The sequence below is a fragment of the Schistocerca nitens genome, chromosome 12, assembly GCF_023898315.1.
Source record: "Schistocerca nitens isolate TAMUIC-IGC-003100 chromosome 12, iqSchNite1.1, whole genome shotgun sequence".
Taxonomy (NCBI): Eukaryota; Metazoa; Arthropoda; class Insecta; order Orthoptera; family Acrididae; genus Schistocerca; species Schistocerca nitens.
This window is the reverse complement of record NC_064625.1, coordinates 121,893,760-121,916,082: the sequence shown is the minus strand read 5'-3', so window position 1 is coordinate 121,916,082 and position 22,323 is coordinate 121,893,760. Positions and strand designations below refer to the sequence as shown.

The following is a 22,323-nucleotide window of genomic DNA, read 5'->3' as shown; positions in this document are numbered from 1 at the left end:
GTGAGCGGAGCTGTGCTGCCCGCCGCCCCCTGACGAACACCGATAAGGTAATGAACGCACGCGATGCCGCATAACAGCGCATAAAGCTTCACTCAGAACTGCCAAGTCTCATCTGTTACACCCCCTTTTTGCATAATACTAGTGTTGACCATCAATTAAAGCTCATGGTATTCACATTTGCTACTTGAAGTTAAAATCTGAAACGCGATGATTTTTCTGTTATATAATTATTGAGAAGCCACATCAGCCACTGTAACTTACGACAAGTTAAATAAGTAATTAAAAATAATTGAGGGTCACTGTAGATCATTTGGATAGTTTTCTCTTTTATGAAACTTAACTTAAATCTAGATTATAGATGTGTTATGGCATAGGTCATCCATCGATCCATTGTAGAACTTGGAAACCCATTCAGGGAATATTCGTTCACATTTTTGTTGAACGCAGTTGGTTTTTATCATCCTGTATTAAAACATTTCCTTTTATCAATAGTGCAATTTACAAACAATGTTTTGTGAGTAGAATAAAATTTCCAATGGTAAACTTAACTGCTTTTTCGACGTTATTTTACCAGCTAACTAAAAATAGGAAAACCTTGAACCCTCTGCACTAAATTTAGTTAGTATTAAGATTCTTTTACAGGGAGTGCAGTGGAGCTGACGCTGAAATCATTAGGTATTTGGTTATATCATCGCTAGTCTCTCTGAACTCTACATGTCATGTGTGGTTTGGCGTCTCCTTACCAGCAACAGGTCCCAGGTTCAAACTAGTCAATTCCCTAAAAAACACGCTCAGAGCGTCGTTGCGCGAAAGTGGTAGGGAGACATGACTTACAAATAAACACCACGCAGAATGTTAGACATGAAACGTATTTTCATTTACTTATCGGTCAAAACTTATCACAGGCCAAATAATGTATGCCTAAGGCAGGTATCTCCTAGACAACGTTAGTCATGCGTCTTAAGGGAGAACAGTTTACAGTGCTTGCTGACACAGATAAAATTACTTAACAGAAACGCTGCAGAACTCGGACAGTAAATAGCATCCACGTTATCTGATATTGTTAACACCATATACAGTAACCGCTAAGAGTTTCGTCACTACACAGGCAGTTGGCCACTAATAAATCCTTCTGCCTACCGTTAATCTGTATCTCACAAGAAACTTCTCATTCTCGTGGCAAAGTGCTGGAAATGTACGAGGGTGGTTTGAAAAGTTCTCGGAACGGAATAGAAAAAAATACTTACACCACCGAAACTTTTTTTTTGTTTTTCAGTGTAGTCTCCTTGTAGATTGATGCACTTGGTCCAACGATGTTCCAGTGCCTTGACCCCATCTCGAAAGTGAGTTTCCTTCAGCTTGCAAAATAGTTGTCTACTCCGGCTATCAATTCTTCGTTTGAAGTGAATCTTCGTCCACCAAGAAAAAAATTTTTTTGGGAAGAGATGGAAGTGTGTTGAAGCCATATCAGGGGAATAAAGCGGGTATGGCAACAATTCATACCTTAGTTCGTGTAATTTTGCCACGGCGACGGCACATGTGTGCGGCCGCGCATTGTCTTGATGGAAGATGACTTTCTTCCTTGCTTAACCTGGCCTTTTGTCGCGTATCTTTTGTTGCAATTTGTCCGGGAGGTTAGCATAGTATTCTCCAGTATTTGTTTTCCCACTGAGGAGATAATCCACAAATAGAATCCACTTCACATCCCATAACACTGATGCCATGACCTTTCCTGCCGAAGGACTTGTCTTTGCTTTCTTTAGCGACGGAGACTCAGCATGTTTCCACTGCCTTGACAGTTATTTTGACTCTATAGTAGTGCACCCAAGTTTAATCTGTGGTCACAAACCGGCGCAAAAACCGTTGTTCGTTTCTCCTAAAACGGGCCAAACATTGTTCCGATATGCCCATTCGCTTTTTTGATCTGGCGTCATGAGTCGCGGCACCCATCTTGCAGATAATTTTTTCGTTTCTAATTCTTCAGTTAAAATGTGATATATCCTTTCAGTTGACATCTGGCAAGTGTGACCAATTTCACGCAAATTCAATCGGCGACCCTCCGCACCATTTTGTGCACTTTTGCAATGGTTTCTGGAGTAGTGACACATCTTGGCCGACCACTGCACAGGCCATTATCTAAGCTCTCCTGACCAAATTTAAATTCATTTGTCCACTTGGCAACAGTTGAATTGAAGGAGCAGAGTCCTCCAATGTATTTTGGAAATCGGCACGAATGTCCTTTGCTTTCATACCTTTCTTTACGGCGACCCTCCGCACCATTTTGTGCACTTTTGCAATGGTTTCTGGAGTAGTGACACATCTTGGCCGACCACTGCACAGGCCATTATCTAAGCTCTCCTGACCAAATTTAAATTCATTTGTCCACTTGGCAACAGTTGAATTGAAGGAGCAGAGTCCTCCAGTGTATTTTGGAAATCGGCACGAATGTCCTTTGCTTTCATACCTTTCTTTACGAAGTACGTAATCACTGCTCGAATCTCGATTTTTTTTCCATATCCGCAAATCACTACGCGGGAACAACAACCGAGCCACGTCACCGCCACAGCTCCCTTCCAAGAGCACTGACGTGGCAATCGCAGTGAATAGTACGGGAACTACTCGTTGTGATAGCGCTGACCTTTCGTGGTGATTCCGAGAACTTTTCAAACCACCCTCGTATGTTCTTTAATACTGGACATTTTTGTGGGGTAAAGTAAGCATTTTCACATCATTGTGAAAATTGTTTATATTCCTAACAATGAAGATGCGAACGAGTGAAATTGACTTAAAACAGCAATATATTACTTATGACAATTTCGTTAAGGAAGAAAGAAGAAATGTTCTGTGAAGGAGTAGTTGGTACACTAAATTCTCTGGACGTGCTCCCCAAAACACACACACACACACACACACACACACACACACACACACACACACACACACAGTGGACGCTCCCCGATGGCTGACACACAAACCTTATGCTCTTCTATGAATATCGTGTGGACGATTACGATAAACTTGTTTCATGCCTGAATTATACGACATTAGCACTAAAAGTCACCGCCAATAAATAAAAAGTATGTCACTTTTAATACCCTCAGTTTCCTGTTATGTGCTTCAACTAACTGTTCCCAACTCCTTGTCAGAAGCGGAACATTCCAAATGTGAACACAATAACTAAACAAAACAGAACACTAACATCAGTGTTGTTATAGGCCTGCAAAATAAGAACTGACTGCTCTTTGATGTCTGGTAAATTATGCACACTGTACTGAAAACTCGGAATGCAGTTGACGGTATCCCGAAGAAAGGTGCTGCCTGCAGTTTTCTTGTTCCTACTTAAATGATGTGGCAACGTCAAATGTTGTGCTAAGTTACAGAGCAATTTTAGAAGTGTCTTGCAGTTGTCGGAATGTTTAAGATATTTGATTAGCTAATTTTCCAAGATACTGCGTGAAGAGTTTGACAGAGCACTGAAAGACCTGAGTTGAAACAAGGCCCCGGGAGTAGACAACATTCCATTAGAACTACTGATGGCCTTGGGAGAGCCAGTCATGACAAAACTCTACCATCTGATGAGCAAGATGTATGAGACAGGCGAAATACCCACAGACTTCAAGAAGAATATAATAATTCCAATCCCAAAGAAAGCAGGTGTTGACAGATGTGAAAATTACCGAACTATCAGTTTAATAAGTCACAGCTGCAAAATACTAACGCGAATACTTTACAGACGAATGGAAAAACTGGTAGAAGCGGACCTCTGGGAAGATCAGTTTGGATTCCGTAGAAATGTTGGAACACGTGAGGCAATACTGACCTTACGACTTATCTTAGAAGAAAGATTAAGAAAAGGCAAACCTACATTTCTAGCATTTGTAGACTTAGAGAAAGCTTTTGACAACGTTAACTGGAATGCTCTCTTTCAAATTCTGAAGGTGGCAGGGGTAAAATACAGGGAGCGAAAGGCTATTTACAATTTGTACAGAAACCAGATGGCAGTTATAAGAGTGGAGGGGCATGAAAGGGAAGCAGTGGTTGGGAAAGGAGTGAGACAGGGTTGTAGCCTCTCCCCGATGTTATTCAATCTGTATATTGAGCAAGCAGTAAAGGAAACAAAAGAAAAATTCGGAGTAGGTATTAAAATTCATGGAGAAGAAGTAAAAAGTTTGAGATTCGCCGATGACATTGTAATTCTGTCAGAGACAGCAAAGGACTTGGAAGAGCAGTTGAACGGAATGGACAGTGTCTTGAAAGGAGGATATAAGATGAACATCAACAAAAGCAAAACGAGGATAATGGAATGTAGTCAAATTAAATCGGGTGATGCTGAGGGGATTAGATTAGGAAATGAGACACTTAAAGTAGTAAAGGAGTTTTGCTATTTAGGGAGTAAAATAACTGATGATGGTCGAAGTAGAGAGGATATAAAATGTAGACTGGCAATGGCAAGGAAATCGTTTCTGAAGAAGAGAAATTTGTTAACATCGAGTATAGATTTAAGTGTCAGGAAGTCGTTTCTGAAAGTATTTGTATGGAGTGTAGCCATGTATGGAAGTGAAACATGGACGATAACCAGTTTGGACAAGAAGAGAATAGAAGCTTTCGAAATGTAGTGCTACAGAAGAATGCTGAAGATAAGGTGGGTAGATCACGTAACTAATGAGGAGGTATTGAATAGGATTGGGGAGAAGAGAAGTTTGTGGCACAACTTGACTAGAAGAAGGGATCGGTTGGTAGGACATGTTTTGAGGCATCAAGGGATCACAAATTTAGCATTGGAGGGCAGCGTGGAGGGTAAAAAGCGTAGAGGGAGACCAAGAGATGAATACACTAAGCAGATTCAGAAGGATGTAGGTTGCAATAGGTACTGGGAGATGAAGAAGCTTGCACAGGATAGAGTAGCATGGAGAGCTGCATCAAACCAGTCTCAGGACTGAAGACCACAACAACAACAACAATTTTCCAATCGATGAGTGACAGTGTTGCTAGGTCTGGTCCAAGAAGGTAGCACGTTCTCTTGCCCATCTTTGTGGACAGAAAAGTCTCCTACTGTTTCCCTGATGGCAAGTTTCGCGGTCAGTACGCCGTCGACAACTTTGTTCATTATCACCTCAGCCCACTCTGGTAGGCTGACAAAATACCTGAAAACTGAACATGTTTGTCTGTTGAACTGATGCCCGGCCTGGGATTGGTCATAATATAGTGTCCAAGATTAGGGGCAACGCGATAAGTTTACAAAAACTTACTGCTGTTGGAACGTAGGTATGTTTGGTTCATAAACGAACTCTATCTTATCCTTAATTCACGAAATTTTAATGAACATTATAATGAATTGATGAAATATATGATGAGATAAAAAAAATTTTCAGGTAGTGAAGGGAGACGAAAATTTAATAGTCATGGGTGACTGGAATTCGATAGTAGGGCCGGCCAGTGTGGCCGAGCGGTTCTAGGCGCCACAGTCTGCAACCGCGCGACCGCTACGGTCGTAGGTTCGAATCCTGCCTCGGGCATGGATGTTTGTGATGTCCTTAGGTTAGTTAGGTTTAAGTAGTTCTAAGTTCTAGGGGACTGATGACCTCAGCAATTCTCATAGTGCTCAGAGCCATTCGATAGTAGGAAAAGGGAGAGAAGGAAACGTAGTAGGTGAATATGGAATGAGGCTAAGAAAAGAAAGAGGAAGCTGCCTGGTAGAATTTTGCACAGAGCATAACTTAATCACAGCTAACACTTTGTTCAAGAATCAGGAAACAAGGTTGTATACATGGAAGAAGCCTGGAGATACTAGAAGGTAGCAGATAGATTATATAACGGTAAGACAGAGATTTAGAAACCAGGTTTTAAATTGTAAGACATTTCCAGGGGCAGATGTGGACTCTGAGCACAATCAATTGGTTATGAACTGTAGATTAAAACTGGAGAAACTGCAAAAAGGTGGGAATTTAAGGAGATGGGACCTAGATAAACTGACTAAACCAGAGGTTGTACAGAGTTTCAGGGAGAGCATAAGGGAACAATTGACAGGAATGGGGGAAAGAAATACAGTAGAAGAAGAATGGGTAGCTTTGAGGGATGAAGTAGCGAAGGCAGCAGAGGATCAAGTATGTAAAAAGACGAGGGCTAGTAGAAATCCTTGGAGAACAGAAGAAATATTAAATTTAATTGATGAAAGAAGAAAATATAAAAATGCAGTAAATGAAGCAGACAAAAAGGAATACAAACGTCTCAAAAATGAGATCGACAGAAACTGCAAAATGGCTAAGCAGAGATGGCCAGAGGACAAATGCAAGGATGTAGAGGCTTATCTCACTAGGGGTAAGACAGATACTGCCTACAGGAAAATTAAAGAGGCCTTTGGAGAAAAGAGAACCACTTGTATGAATATCAAGAGCTCAGATGGAAACCCAGTTCTAAGCAAAGAAGGAAAGGCAGAAAGGTGGAAGGAGTATATAGAGGGTCTATACAAGGGCGATGTTCTTGAGCACAAGATTATGGAAATGGAAGAGGATGTAGAGGAAGATGAAATGGGAGATATGGTACTGCGTGAAGGCCCCGGGATTAGACAACATTCCATTAGAACTACCGACAGCCTTGGGAGAGCCAGTACTGGCAAAACTCTACCATCTGGTGAGCAAGATGTAAGAGACAGGCGAAATACCCTCCGACTTCAAGAAAAATATAATAATTCCAATCCCAAAGAAAGCAGGTGTTGACAGATGTGAAAATTACCGAACTATCAGTTTAATAAGTCACGGCTGCAAAATATTAACGCGAATTCTTTACAGACGAATGGAAAAACTAGTAGAAGCCGACCTCGGGGAAGATCAGTTTGGATTATGTACAAATGCTGGAACACATGAGACAATACTGACCCTACGACTTATCTTAGGAAATAGATTAAGGAAAGGCAAACCTACGTTTCTAGCATTTGTAGACTTAGAGAAAGCTTTTGACAATGTTGACTGGAATACTCTCTTTCAAATTCTGAAGGTGGCAGGGATAAAATACAGGGAGCGAAAGGCTATTTACAATTTGTACAGAAACCAGATGGCAGTTATAAGAGTCGAGGGGCATGAAAGGGAAGCAGTGGTTGGGAAGGAAGTGAGACATGGTTGTAGCCAATCCCCGATGTTATTCATCTGTATACTGAGCAAGCAATAAAGGAAACAAAAGGAAAATTCGGAGTAGGTATTAAAATCCATGAAGAAGAAATAAAGACGTTGAGGTTCGCCGATGACATTGTGATTCTGTCAGAGACAGCAAAGGACTTGGAAGAGTAGTTGAACGCTATGGACAATGTATTGAAGGGAGGATATAAGATGAACATCAACAAAAGCAAAACGAGGATAATGGAATCTAGTCGAATTAAGTTAGGTGATGCTGAGGGAATTAGATTATTGAATGAGTCACTTAAAGTAGTAAATGAGTTCTACTATTTGGGGAGAAAAATAACTGATGATGGTCGAAGTAGAGAGGATATAAAATGTAGACTGGCAATGGCAAGGAAAGCGTTTCTGAAGAAGAGAGATTTGTTAACATCGAGTATAGATTTAAGTGTCAGGAAGTCGTTTCTAAAAGTATTTGTATGGAGTGTAGCCACGTATGAATGTGAAATATGGACGATAAATAGTTTGGATAAGAAGAGAAAAGAAGCTTTCGAAATGTGGTCCTAGAGAAGAATGCTGAAGATTAGATGGGTAGATCACATAACTAATGAGGAGGTATTGAATAGGATTGGGGAGAAGAGGAGTTTGAGACACAACTTGACTAGAAGAAGGGATCGGTTGGTAGGACATGTTCTGAGGCATCAAGCGATCACCAATTTAGTATTGGAGGGCAGCGTGGAGGGTAAAAATCGTAGAGGGAGACCAAGAGATGAATACACTAAGCAGAGTCAGGAGGATGTAGGTTGCAGTAGGTACTGGGAGATGAAGATGTTTGCACAGGATAGAGTAGCATGGAGAGTTGCATGAAACCAGTCTCAGGACTGAAGACCACATCAACAACAACAACATTATATCATGCCAGTTCAAGAAGTTATGAGACCGGATTAATAAAAGAAATAGAGAAAAGTTAAGACGGTGGTTCTAATGCTTTCGTTGCTCTACGTGGTCTGGCCCCACTTTAGTAATACGCAGAGAACTGTGACAGGTGTCAGGTAGAATTTTGGTATTTGAATCGATTGTGAGCGAGCAGCGATGTTGTAAAGCTGTATCTCAGAAGTTAGGTTATTATCTTTGGTGTGCGCGGGGGAGCAGGAGCAGATAATGTCAAGCTCTGTTAGAATGAGGAAGCAATTGTAATGTTATGTTTCAAATGTAAAGTCTCAATTTATCAATGTGTTTAATGAACATGATTATACCAAAATTGTAACGAAAACTGATTTGTGAAGGAGGAAGTTTAATGGGGAACTAAGTCTACACCAGAAGTGGAATGTCAAAGGTAAATATTATATTTATGTTTCTTTTTTTATTATTGCTGCGCCATCGGACTAAGTTGGTCATTGTACTGCGAGTTGCTAGATTTGAAACATAGGAAAGCGTTTTGTTGGATGTTAAGACGCTATTTAAATAAAAAATCTGCCATGAGCACTTTTCCACAGTATACAAAAAAAAAAAACTAAGTGTTGTCATTTATGTCCATATTTCATTTTTCACCTAACTTTCTCTTATAATTTTTAATTGATCATGGTTTTTTCAAAAGCAGAAAAGGAACCAAGTGTGTTCCGAAAATACTTCGATTTGCAACTAACAGAGAACTCATTGCACCTCTCGAGTAATCTGTAGCTTTAGCATAGCGGCGTGGAAGACAGAGCAGTACTGCAACGCATTATGCAGAATCGTGCACAATAGAGGTAAGGATTAAATATTTTGATGTTTTTTTATTCAACCAGGGCCAACTTACGTCATTTCTGTGTTGTGTATCATTTTTAGTTCTGGGATCTGTGATCGGTTTTGCAAAACTAATTATCGTAGGTTTCATGTCTAAGTTCATTATTCAGGCAGTTTATACTGTTCAAAATTCTTGCAGTCAGGTTGCTAACGTTTACAGTACAAAAGACTTCCCTTTACATTACGACAATTAATTATTATCACGATGCAACTTTGCCTTCACATTACGACACTTCAAGTTTCATTACGACAGTTCATTTATTATTACAGCCCAGATCTTACAATCAGAGACAGTACGTCAGTCATATTTTTATTGTTTAATGATAACTTTCTACTTTTACACAGTCATATTAAGGTGACAGTGAAATCCTCCTTTGGGATGTTGTCAACTCGCGCGTCACATTGTCTTTTTTTAATGTTCAAATGGCTCTGAGCATACTGGAACTTAACATCTGAGGTCATCAGTCCCCTAGACTTAGAACTACTTAAACCTAACTAACCTAAGGACATCACACACACCCATGCCCGAGGCAGGATTCGAACCTACGACCGTAGCGGTCGCGCGGTTCCAGTCTGAAGCCCCTAGAAGCGCTGTCTTGAATGTCTACAAGGGTTGACCGTTCATGTGAATTTCCACACTTTGTCATTTTGTGGAACGTTCGCACTGGTAACCCTGATATTTTCCACAAATGCACTGTCTCTGTTTCGCATTTCAAAGTCGCGGCAGGCATCATTGCACCGTTGCTTTTGTTCGGCAGTCAATATGTGTCGAACAGGCTTTGTACACACTTTTCTCTTATTTAAAATATTCCGCGGGATGTCTTTGAAAACTTGGTTTAGAGATGTTGATGCACTGCGATTTCTTACGCACTACGAGCACCCATCCACTACTTGCTTAGGCAGATTAAGAGATCACTAAAGCAAACTTGCACAAAAAGAAATCAGTTAAAATATACCTGTAAAACAAATTCCGTGTATTGAAGGATTATTTAGATTCCACCTTCCTGTTAGAGTCAAATCGTGTACAGCACATGAGAACTGGACGACAGATGACAATTTACTATCACTGAATTATAGTAGGTACGAGTCACTGTATTCGAGCACCCAGTCCGGTAATGTGTCTCTTACACTAGCATCCTGTGGCTTTGTCAGTTCTGCTAGCACTGGATCGGAAGACCCGAGGGGTTGGGTCGTTTGGGGGAAGAGACCAGACAGCGAGGTCATCGGTCTCATCGGATTAGGGAAGGACGGGGAAGGAAGTCGGCCGTGCCCTTTCAAAGGATCCATCCTGGCATTTGCCTGGAGCGATTTAGGGAAATCATGGAAAATCTAAATCAGGATGGCCGGACGCGGGATTGAACCGTCGTCCTCCCGAATGCGAGTCCAGTGTGAAGACTCGAGGTCTGAAATGGTTCTGGCAATACAATGTTGAGATTTGATGAAGACATATCTTGAGCAGGAGCACCACTATTCTGTGCCAGCTGCTTTCACGTTCGGCCAATTAACGAAAAATTTACGGACAGCCATTTGGTAATCTGTCACAGGCAAATAGCGGAATTTGCCATTAAAGTACCCGTTACGTTATTATTCACAGCCTTTCTTTCTGGAATATGCTATGACATCATTAATTTATACACAGTGGACGTAGGTCCAGATGAAGGCACCGGTGGCTACTTGATTATCCCTCGGACAACAATGGATACGCCCGACGAAATGAACACCTCATCGTTCTAGGTTGGCTCGTAGTTGATCGTCTGACTGCAGAAGAAGATCCCTGTGGAATATAATACTCTTATGGGGTGTGATGCTAACTAAAACATCCCCCAATTTGTCACAAGCGAGCAACCTCCATAACGGGGCAGAGGATGCTGTTTTGATTAGTATTGAACCAGAGCGCATTTTGGACAAGCCCTCCACCTCCCTGAACTTGTCGTCTAAATACTCTACAAAAAACTGAGGCTTGGTTGGCATAAATGATTCACTATCAACTCGCGTACTGTCAAGGTACCAGGGTGAATAATAGGCACTGCTGTCTTTAGCCATACATTCCTCCCATGGAGTGACCAGGGAGGGGAATGATATCGGATCATATTTTGTCCCGTTGAGGTTAGACTTCGATCGCTTTGCTGGTGGAGGCCCACCAGCGAGAGATGATGTACCACACTTCACATACTATTCTCGCTAACAAGGGGAGGCCGTCAATTGTGAAATTCAGATTCGATTCATACTGCGCATAATAAAAGCTCATGGCCAGAGGTGTTATGTGGCAAAGCACCAAGATGCACTTCTCAGCCGTTGTCGAGAAAATCGACAGTTAAAAAGAAACCGTTGCGGTGAAATACTCTCTACGATTAATAATTTTCTACAGCGTCGTGGCGCAGCGGTAAGCGCTCGGCTTCGTAATCCGAAGGTCGCCGGATCGAATCTCGAGCCATGCAATTTTTTTTTATTATTAGTTTTTTGTAATTCAAATATATATATATATATATATATATTTGAATTACAAAAAACTAATAATAAAAAAAAATTGCATATATATATATATATATATATATATATATATATATATATATTTGAATTACAAAAAACTAATAATAAAAAAAATTGCATGGCGCGAGATTCGATCCGGCGACCTTCGGATTACGAAGCCGAGCGCATATATATATATATAAACTATTAATGAATTGCTTATGCATGTTGGTGAAGGCGGATCGCTCTCCAATTGTGCCGCCTCCATTTTTCCGTTTTTTTAACAGGGTGTACCAAAGCTCTCACGTCCGCACTGATTTTAGACGATGTTATAAGTTGCGCTAGGGACCGCATCTACCTTCTTTCGAAGTTAGCAGGCAACCACGCTGTTATGCGGCGGCTCGTTTCGGCTCATTCGACATCTGTCCTTCAAGTGTAACGAGCGAGTAACGGAGTTTATATTTCATACCTGCCGCAGCAAATTTGTGTTCGTGGGGTCTCTATTCTAATTCGAACGTTTGACTTACGCTATACGTGTTCGTTTCGGAATATCGTTTCTACGTCTTCCGTTAACTATACGTGGTTAACATTACGAAGACAATTAATAACATTTGTGAAATACAACTTTGTTTGCGGAAAACATAATTATGTTCGAAGTCGCCAGTTTTTCCACGACAAACGACTTTCAACAACTTATTATATGCATAATTGTTGCAACTGATTGCCGGGAATTATATACACACACACACACACACACACACACACACACACACACACACATATATATATATATATATATATATATATATATTTGAATTACAAAAAACACCTCTGGCCATTAGCTTTTATTATACGCAGTATGAATCGAATCTGAATTTCACAATTGGCGGCCTCTCCTTGTAAGTTACATTATAAATCTACATTAGTGGAACCAGCTTGCTTCGGTATTTGTATACAGTTTTTCCAAGGTGGAACGTAAGGTCCGCTTGGAGGCGATATCTCGGATATAAAGCGACGGTTGGGGTTATACTGTACGATAAGACGATTGGAGTTGACTGTTTAATGTGCGTGGCGTCCAGTTATAAAAACTTATATAATGTATTAAATATGTCAAGTCATAAGCCAACGGCCTTGACACAGTGGTTACACCGGTTCCCGTCAGATCATCGAAGTTAAGCGCTGTCGGGCTGGGGTAGCACTTGGATGGGTGACCATCCGGTCAGCCGAGCGCTGCTGGCAAGCGGGGTGCACTCAGCACTTGTGAAGCAAACTGAGGAACTACCCGTTAGCCACTAGTCACTTGAATCAGCAGTTGTCTTGTGACAGCCAGAGCGAGAGCACCAGCAGCAGCAAGTACTGTTTGTATAAAGCGTTTATTTTGCATTTTGTTTACGACCTTCCACTAAGGAAGGGATTCTATTTGTGTTTATCTGCTCTGCATAGAAACTAACAGTTCTTGATCGTTAGGAGAGAAATTTATTTTGTACTTATTTGCTGCGCTTAGCTTTTAAATAGTTTTTCTGGGAAAACCTAGCGTAGTTTTCGCGTCTCGTATTTCAGTGAGTGTTTCTTGATTATCAGAGTAGCTCATCAGAAGATTATCTTGGGAATTTGTCACCGTATAGAGTAGGGTAAACATAGTCATGTGTAGGGACTGTGGTTGTTGTGAGCGGACGCAAGGAGAATTGGCCACTCTTCGGGGGCAGGTGGAGGCTTTGTCTGTTAGGCTCATCGAGCTCGAGGCGCAGGCGTCGGCTCGTAGTGGCGTTGGGGCAACTGTGGTGAGACCTATGCCTACTTCGGTGGCCTTGGAATCACATGGAACCCCTGATGTCGCTGCGTCTTCCGGCAGTGAGCATCTTACCGGTCAGCCATCACTCCAGGGTGAATGGCGGACAGTGGTGGGCTCGCGCGTGCCTGGCCGAAAGGCGAAGGTGGGATCTGGCCGCGTGGCAGCTGCCTTACCCCTTTCCAACAGGTACGGGGTGCTTCCTAGTGGTGATGACATCGTTTCCGAGCCACCACAGGATGCCTCGCCTGTTGGGCCAGTGGCCGATTCTCCGGCAAGGTCCCGACAGTCACAGAGGGCGGGCCTATTAGTTATAGGGAGCTCCAACGTTAGGCGGGTTATGGAGCCCCTCAGGAAAATAGCGGGTAGGTCGGGGAAGAATGCCAGTGTGCACTCGGTGTGCTTGCCGGGGGGTCTCGTCCGTAATGTGGAGGAGGCCCTTCCGGCAGCTATTGAACGCACTGGGTGTGACCGGCTGCAGATAGTAGCACATGTCGGAACGAATGACGCCTGCCGCTTGGGTTCTGAGGCCATCCTTGGTTCCTTCCGGCGGCTGGCTGATTTGGTGAAGACAACCAGCATCGCACGCGGAGTGCAAGCTGAGCTTAATATCTGCAGCATAGTGCCCAGAGTCGATCGCGGTTCTCTGGTTTGGAGCCGTGTGGAGGGTCTAAACCAGAGGCTCAGACGACTCTGCGACTATAATGGTTGCAAATTCATCGACCTCCGTTATTGGGTGGAGAACTGTAGGGCCCCCCTAGACAGGTCAGGCGTGCACTACACACCGGAAGCAGCTACTAGGGTAGCAGAGTACGTGTGGCGTGCACACGGGGTTTTTTTAGGTTAGAGGGACCCCCCCCCCCCCCCCCCCTTGGGCGAAACGGTAAAATACCTGACGGCTTACCAGAGAGAACATCAGCATCGTTGATAAAGAACGTCCGTCCTCAGAGACCAAAAACAGGAAAAGTTAACGTAATATTGGTAAACTGCAGGAGTATCCAGGGCAAGGTTCCTGAATTAGTATCGCTTATTGAAGGAAATAGTGCGCATATAGTATTAGGAACGGAAAGTTGGTTAAAACCGGAAGTGAACAGTAACGAAATCCTAGACACAGAATGGAATATATACCGCAAGGATAGGATAAACGCCAATGGTGGAGGAGTATTTATAGCAGTAAAGAATTCAATAATATCCAGTGAAGTTATTAGCGAATGCGAATGTGAAATAATCTGGGTTAAGTTAAGTATCAAAGGTGGGTCAGATATGATAGTCGGATGCTTCTATAGACCACCTGCATCAGCAACCGTAGTAGTTGAGCGCCTCAGAGAGAACCTGCAGAACGTCGTGAAGAAGTTTCGTGATCATACTATTGTAATAGGGGGAGACTTCAATCTACCAGGTATAGAATGGGATAGTCACACAATCAGAACTGGAGCCAGGGACAGAGACTCTTGTGACATTATCCTGACTGCCTTGTCCGAGAATTACTTCGAGCAGATAGTTAGAGAACCAACTCGTGAAGCTAACGTTTTAGACCTCATAGCAACAAATAGACCGGAACTTTTCGACTCCGTGAATGTAGAAGAGGGTATCAGTGATCATAAGTCAGTGGTTGCATCAATGACTACAAGTGTAATAAGAAATGCCAAGAAAGGAAGGAAAATATATTTGCTTAACAAGAGTGATAGGGCACAAATCGCAGAATATCTGAGTGACCACCATCAAACGTTCATTTCTGAGGAAGAGGATGTGGAACAAAAATGGAAAAAATTCAGAAACATCGTCCAGTACGCCTTAGATAAGTTCGTACCGACTAAGGTCCAAAGCGAGGGGAAAGATCCACCGTGGTATAACAATCATGTACGAAAGGTACTACGGAAACAAAGAAAGCTTCATCATAGGTTTAAGAGTAGTCGAATCATAGCTGATAAGGAAAAGCTGAACGAAGCGAAAAAGAGCGTAAAGAGAGCAATGAGAGAAGCATTCAACGAATTTGAACATAAAACATTGGCAAACAATCTAAACAAGAACCCTAAAAAGTTTTGGTCATATGTAAAATCGGTAAGCGGGTCTAAATCCCCTATTCAGTCACTCGTTGACCACGATGGCACCGAAACAGAGGACGACCGAAGAAAGGCAGAAATACTGAATTCAGTGTTCCGAAACTGTTTCACTGCGGAAAATCGTAACACGGTCCCTGACTTCAGCCGTCGCACGGACGCCAAAATGGAAAATATTGAAATAAACGATATCGGAATTGAAAAACAACTGCTATCACTTAGTAGCGGAAAAGCATCCGGACCAGACGAGATACCCGTAAGATTCTACAGTGATTATGCTAAAGAACTTGCCCCCTTTCTATCAGCAATTTATCGTAGATCTCTGGAAGAACGTAAAGTACCTAGCGACTGGAAGAAAGCGCAGGTCGTTCCCATTTTCAAGAAGGGTCATAAATCAGATGCGAATAATTATAGGCCTATTTCGCTTACGTCAATCTGTTGTAGAATGATGGAACATGTTTTATGTTCTCGTATTATGACGTTCTTACATAATACAAATCTCCTTCATCATAACCAACATGGATTCCGCAAACAGAGATCATGTGAAACTCAGCTCGCCCTATTTGTCCAAGAAATTCACAGTGCCGTAGACACTGGCGAGCAGATTGATGCCGTATTCCTGGACTTCAGGAAGGCATTTGATACGGTTCCGCACTTACGTTTAGTGAAAAAAATACGAGCTTACGGAATATCGGACCAGGTTTGTGATTGGATTCAGGATTTCCTAGAAGAAAGAACACAACATGTCATTCTTAACGGTTCAAAATCTGCAGAAGTAGAAGTAATTTCGGGAGTACCGCAAGGAAGCGTGATAGGACCTTTATTGTTTACAATATACATAAATGACTTAGTTGACAACATCGGTAGCTCCGTGAGGCGATTTGCAGATGACACGGTTGTCTACAAGAAAGTAGCAACATCAGAAGACTCGTACGTACTCCAGGAAGACCTGCAGAGGATTAATGAATGGTGCGACAGCTGGCAGCTTTCCCTAAACGTAGATAAATGTAATATAATGCGCATACATAGGGGCAGAAATCCATTCCAGTACGATTATGCCATAGCTGGTAAATCATTGGAAGCGGTAACGACCGTAAAATACTTAGGAGTTACTATCCGGAGCGATCTGAAGTGGAATGATCACATAAAACAAATAGTGGGAAAAGCAGGCGCCAGGTTGAGATTCATAGGAAGAATTCTAAGAAAATGTGACTCATCGACGAAAGAAGTAGCTTACAAAACGCTTGTTCGTCCGATTCTTGAGTATTGCTCATCAGTATGGGACCCTTACCAGGTTGGATTAATAGAAGAGATAGACATGATCCAGCGAAAAGCAGCGCGATTCGTCATGGGGACATTTAGTCAGCGCGAGAGCGTTACGGAGATGCTGAACAAGCTCCAGTGGCGGACACTTCAAGAAAGGCGTTACGCAATACGGAGAGGTTTATTATCGAAATTACGAGAGAGCACATTCCGGGAAGAGATGGGCAACATATTACTACCGCCCACATATATCTCGCGTAATGATCACAACGAAAAGATCCGAGAAATTAGAGCAAATACGGAGACTTACAAGCAGTCGTTCTTCCCACGCACAATTCGTGAATGGAACAGGGAAGGGGGGATCAGATAGTGGTACAATAAGTACCCAAAGCCACACACCGTAAGGTGGCTCGCGGAGTATAGATGTAGATGTAGATGTAGAAGTAGCAGCTCCGGTTTCGGCAACTGACATACGGCCGCGTGAGGATGACACGGCGGCCGGTCGGTGCCACGTGGTCCGCCAGGGCCTCTGAACGGAGTTTACGTTTTACAAATCATAAGCCCTGAAGCGGGCAACGTTAATGGTAACCAGCTTATAGAGTTTATAAAGTGCCCAGACATGTGACTACAGTAAACTTTTTTTACGTCTAACTTGGCTCCAGAACATGGTATTACCGGACCACTACAGAATGGATCGTGTGTTTGATCCAAGACTGTTTACTTGTGTAACTACTCTGTAATTGTATATATTACACCACTCCGGCAATTATTCGTAATTCCCCACTGCTATTGCTGCTCTAAACACAGTATTTCGTCTCTACACACCGGCACTGTAATGCTGTTACACTGCAATTGTAGGGTACCACAGCTTGTAATATTTACAGCCGTTTTGCTTGAGCTTTGCTTTTTGGAAGTTCTAAGTTGAACGATGTGTCTGAGGTGTATTTCATCTGAGGCAGCATCATGGGTCGATAGAACCTCTGTCACTTGTGGGTATGGCGCACTAAATTTTAGAACACGACAACTCCCACATCGACACCCACATATCTATAAATTATAGAGGATACCATCACTTTAATACGTGTTTTGGCATTTTTTAGCGTTCGTATAGCAATGGAGGGTGGTCACACAAACTCCTGCGTTAGACGTTAGACATATTTTTGATGTTTCATTGTGCTTGCGAGGCGTACAAAATCGAATTTTCGTAGCGATTTTGTTTGTATTACTATAAACATAGTATTTTAATGAGTTATAAAGACAATTTGGACGCAGCAATATTTAATGTGTGCTTGCAAAGGGTGATACGTTTCGTGGTATATAGTAAGTAGTTTTTCCAAGATAACGACTTCGACATTGTCTTTGGAAGTGTCACATTTCTCATCCTCTTTGATCGTGTGTTTACAAATAGTCCAATCGCTCCTGCAGTTTACATGATATTTGGCAAATACCCTTTTTTCCTTGGTGAGACTATTGGGTTGTGTATGTGTTTGTGGTGGTTTAGTTGGGTACAGGTTTTTATTTTCATGGGCCATGGTTTCTAGAAGTGCATCTGCACAGACTGAATACACACTTTACGTATTTAGATACCGCTTCAACGTGAACTTCGCACTTTTCTCGTTGGTGACATGTGTTTAGAATACTGTAAGCAATAATATCGGAAAAATATAGTCTAAAAAAGCTTTTAGCCTTTTTGATTGAAAACTACTGTTATTTACATAACCTCCAGTAGGCCTGTGTCACTTGTAATAGTAGCAATAGATTTCAGTCAATATCATAGAAACATTTTTTTAGTGAATAATATGACGCATTGTCTCTGTCCCACCTAAAACGACGCTTGAGAACAGCTTAAACATGGGAATATATACTCGTGCTTTGAGGATGTGTTGTTATGTACATCAGTAATAGGTGTAAGCATTTCCACTCAGTCTATTTATTTGCTTAGCCGACGTATTTTTCTGCAGTTATAAGCGTGATCATGTTAGGTTATTAAGCCTAGCTTCTGAAATGTCAGCTGTTGCTAGACATGGAAGTCGAGCATTGAGGTACATACATTAGAACTTCGAGCACTAATTTGGCAAATATATATGTATGTGGAAAAATAACTTGCGCTTTCTTTTACATTTTTTTCCCTTTATTGAATTTCGATTGCCCCCTAAAGGGACGGGCTGGCAGCAGCTTAGTACGCTGCTCTGCAGCCTACAGACTTTTTAAAACGTAAGAAGAAGATAAGAACAATCAAAGCAGGCGATAAAATGGTGACTTAAATTGTAAAACGGCGGAAAATTGTGGAAAGTTAAAACATAAAACAAAGGGTTGGAAATGCTAATAAAATACACAGGAAGCAGACAGGTAAAATAGTAGACAGACAATTATAAAACATGGCGACAGTTTGGTTTCCGTTCGCAAGAGGTATAAAAATCACACCCAGCGACAGTATTGTTTCCGTTCGCAACACTTCAGATAAGACACACAACACTGAACACTCACTGTAAACAGTGCACTAAAATATTGGCACAAAGATGACACACCATAGCCAAGGGCAGATGGGGAGGGGGGGGGCAAACCTGGACAGATGAGGGGGAAAACAAGGAGGGAGGAGAGGAAAAATGAAAGGGGGGAACCGAAGGCGATAGGACTCATAAGGGGGGGGGGGGAGGGGTAGGGCAGATGCGAGAGGGAACGGAAAAAGGCAGAGGAGCGAAATGCAAAAGGACTCGGGGGAGAGAAGGGGGGCAGAGACAGGGTAGGCGGGGAAAAAAAAGAGGATGGAAGGGGGAGAGAGGGAGCCCAGGAAAGGACGATAGGAGGGATAAATGGAGGGAGAGAGGGCATCATCTGGGAGGGGGAGTTGATGGAAGCCACCTTGGGAAAGGAGGTGAAGGGTGTAGAGATGGAGGGTAGAGGGGACACAACAGTGAAGGCGTGGGATGGGAGAGGAGAGGAGCAACCGGGGGGTGAGGGGGATCGAGTAGGCGGGAGGTGTAGAGGTCATGGATATGATTCAGGAATAGGAGCAGTTGGGGGAAAGGAATGAGGTCATAGAGGATCCACATGGGGGACGGGAGGCGTATACGGAAGGCGAGGCGGAGTGCACGACGCTCAAGGATCTGGAGGGACATAGTATTTGGGGGTGGGGGGCAGATATCCAGTCTTTTACATCGTAGGTGTATTATTGCTATATTGTGACTTCACATTAACTGATTTGAGCACTACAGTGTTTTCTCAACTAGCAACCATAAAGATCACACTTCTCACACTGCTGACCTAGCATTTTTTCAATGTCTTAGGTGTGGAATATAATTAATTTACGACTCTGTTGCGTTTTTAACCGTGCAGCAATCCGTTGGTGGCAGTACAAAATAATGGTATAAGGATCAACGCTATCTCAATTTTTGACAGTGCAGCCATCAGCTGGTAGCGCAGCTCTCGTTTGCTACAGTGCAGCCATCTGCTGGTGACAGGATCAAGCAGGATGTGAAAGAGGACTTGCTCTTATTGCACGTTTCAGGGCGTTGTGGGATAGCATTTAAGGTAAAACTCATTTTCACAAATACAAATTCCTAAAATGTTGGTTTTTAATTGTTAGTGGAGAAATATGCTATCTACTCTTTCCAATATTACATGGTAATTGATATATAGCTTCCAATAAAATTTTATACTTCACTCCCTTGTCTAAATCCCTGTCATGGCGCGACAGCACCATGTCTTGTTTAATAACATCCGTTCCCTTCCCGCCAATAAGAACCTCCTCCTGCACACCCTCACAACCCACCGCGTAGGATGCCTTCCTCCTCAATGAAACCTTTCTTCAGCCCCAGCACACTGTACACATCTCGCCCTACCTCCTTCACCGCTCTGATAATCCCCTCCCAATAGTGCGTGGTGGAGTAGCCATTGGCCACCACTGCCAGATCCCTGTTCGGCTCTAACCCCTCCTTCCCGACCCCACAGAACACCTGATCCTTACTCTCTTCTTCCCTGGCCTTACCATCACCTGCGCCACCATCTATGTCCACCCTGTTCCTTTTGACTTCCTTTCCCACATTGACCGCACCTTCTCCTCCTACGTGATCGCCGCCGACCTTAACATCCACAGTCGTTCCGCCGCCCAGTTACGGCGGTGGCATCGGTTCCTCTCCTCCCTCCAAGGCGACCTCACTCCCATTCCCCAGCACACCCGCCCTGAAACCAACACCACTCCAGATGTCATCCTCTCCTCTCCTCTCCTAACCTCCTTGGCTGCATAGCGGTGAATGTCCTGGACCCCATTGGTGGTGACCATCTCCCTGTCCTCCTCACCGTTTCAGACGGTCGTTGCCCCCGTCCCAATCCTCGTAATGACCCTCCCCCAAAATACGTCCATGATTATTCCCGTGTCGACTGGAATGCCTACCGGGATACCCTCTCTACCCAGGTCGATAGCCACCCCCTCACCTACCACCACCCTGATGATGTTACCCATACCACCTCCTTTCTCCAGCAGACCTTGTCAGAGGCCGCGGAGGCACGCATCCCTTCCGTCGCCATCCACCCATACTGTCCCCCTTTCCCCACACAGGCCGTCGTTCTCCGTGAATCCCGCTGTCTCTACCGTGCCTTCCTTCACATGTGTGACCCAGACACACTACGACGCCACCGGCAACTACAACGACATGTCAGAAACTTGCTTGCGGCTAAGAAACGCTGGGTCTGGCGACAGACATGCACCCATCTTAATGTACACTTCCTATCAACTCGTCCAAGTACTGGTCAGCCTTCCGCCGCCTTACCGGATCTAAGCCCTGCGCCCTACTACCCTCTCCTTCATAATGACCAACCCTTCCCTGACAACCTTAGTAAGGCCAATCACTTTGCCTCCTACATCTTTTCCCTCCCTGACGATCCCCAGTTCGATTACTCCCTCTTCCTGGATGTCCACGATCGAACTGACACCTTTGTGCCTCCCCTCGCACCTGGCTTCCAGTACTTGGACAACATTGCACACAACGAACTCAATGCCCCCATCACTACTCAGGACATCATCACTACACTCCGCATGAAACGCAACACCGCTCCCAGTCACGATCGTGTTACCTATCGCCACCTTCGTGAAGCTCCTGCCTCCTTCCTCTACACCCTGGCCAGGCTATATAATGTGGTCCTGTCCACTGGCTACTACCCCGACCTGTGGAAAACCTCCCATATCCTAATGTTCCCAACAAACCGCCATCCGCTGTCTCCTCCTACCATCCCATCAGCCTTACCTCGGTCTTCAGCAAGGTCCTGGAATCCATCCTCACCCATTGCATCCACCTGCATCTGCACCAGCACCATCTCCTTCCCAATGTGGCTTTCGAACATCCTTCTCTGTCGATGACCTTCTCCTTCACCTCACTCATCTCCTCTCTGAACAGCTCAACTCCCGTCGATCCGCCATCTTCCTGTCCCTCGACCTTGAGCGTGCTTATGACCGAGTATGGCATTCCGGTCTCCTCTTCAAGCTCCAAACATTCGCCCTTCCTATCAATTATGTCCTTCTGATCGGGTCCTTTCTTTCCCAATGTCCTACCTATGTAACCATCCATAACACGGATCTACACCTTCTACCCTCCGCCAGTGTGCCCCAAGGTTCTGTCCTCTCCCCTCTTCTCTACCTTCTGTATGCGGTGGACATGTCGCCGCCTTCACCCCCTGTCCACCTTCTCCAGTACGCCGATGATACCACCTTCCTTGCCCTCGCCCCCATCCTGCAACGCTCTCAACACCTTCTCCAATCCCATTGTGACCAGTTCACCGCTTGGTGCAACCAGTGGTTGCTTAAGGTCAATCCTTTTCATTGTAGGCAGAACCACCCCTTCCTTCCATTTCC

At 43.6% G+C, this 22,323-nt stretch overlaps 1 protein-coding gene and 1 pseudogene across 2 annotated transcripts in view; both read left to right on the top strand.

Annotated features, from left to right (window-relative positions):
- LOC126215221 (uncharacterized) overlaps nucleotides 1-22,323 on the top strand; it is a 108,324-nt gene that overhangs the window by 32,106 nt on the left and 53,895 nt on the right. The window lies entirely within an intron of this gene.
- Nucleotides 12,485-12,602, top strand: LOC126215512 (5S ribosomal RNA; annotated as a pseudogene).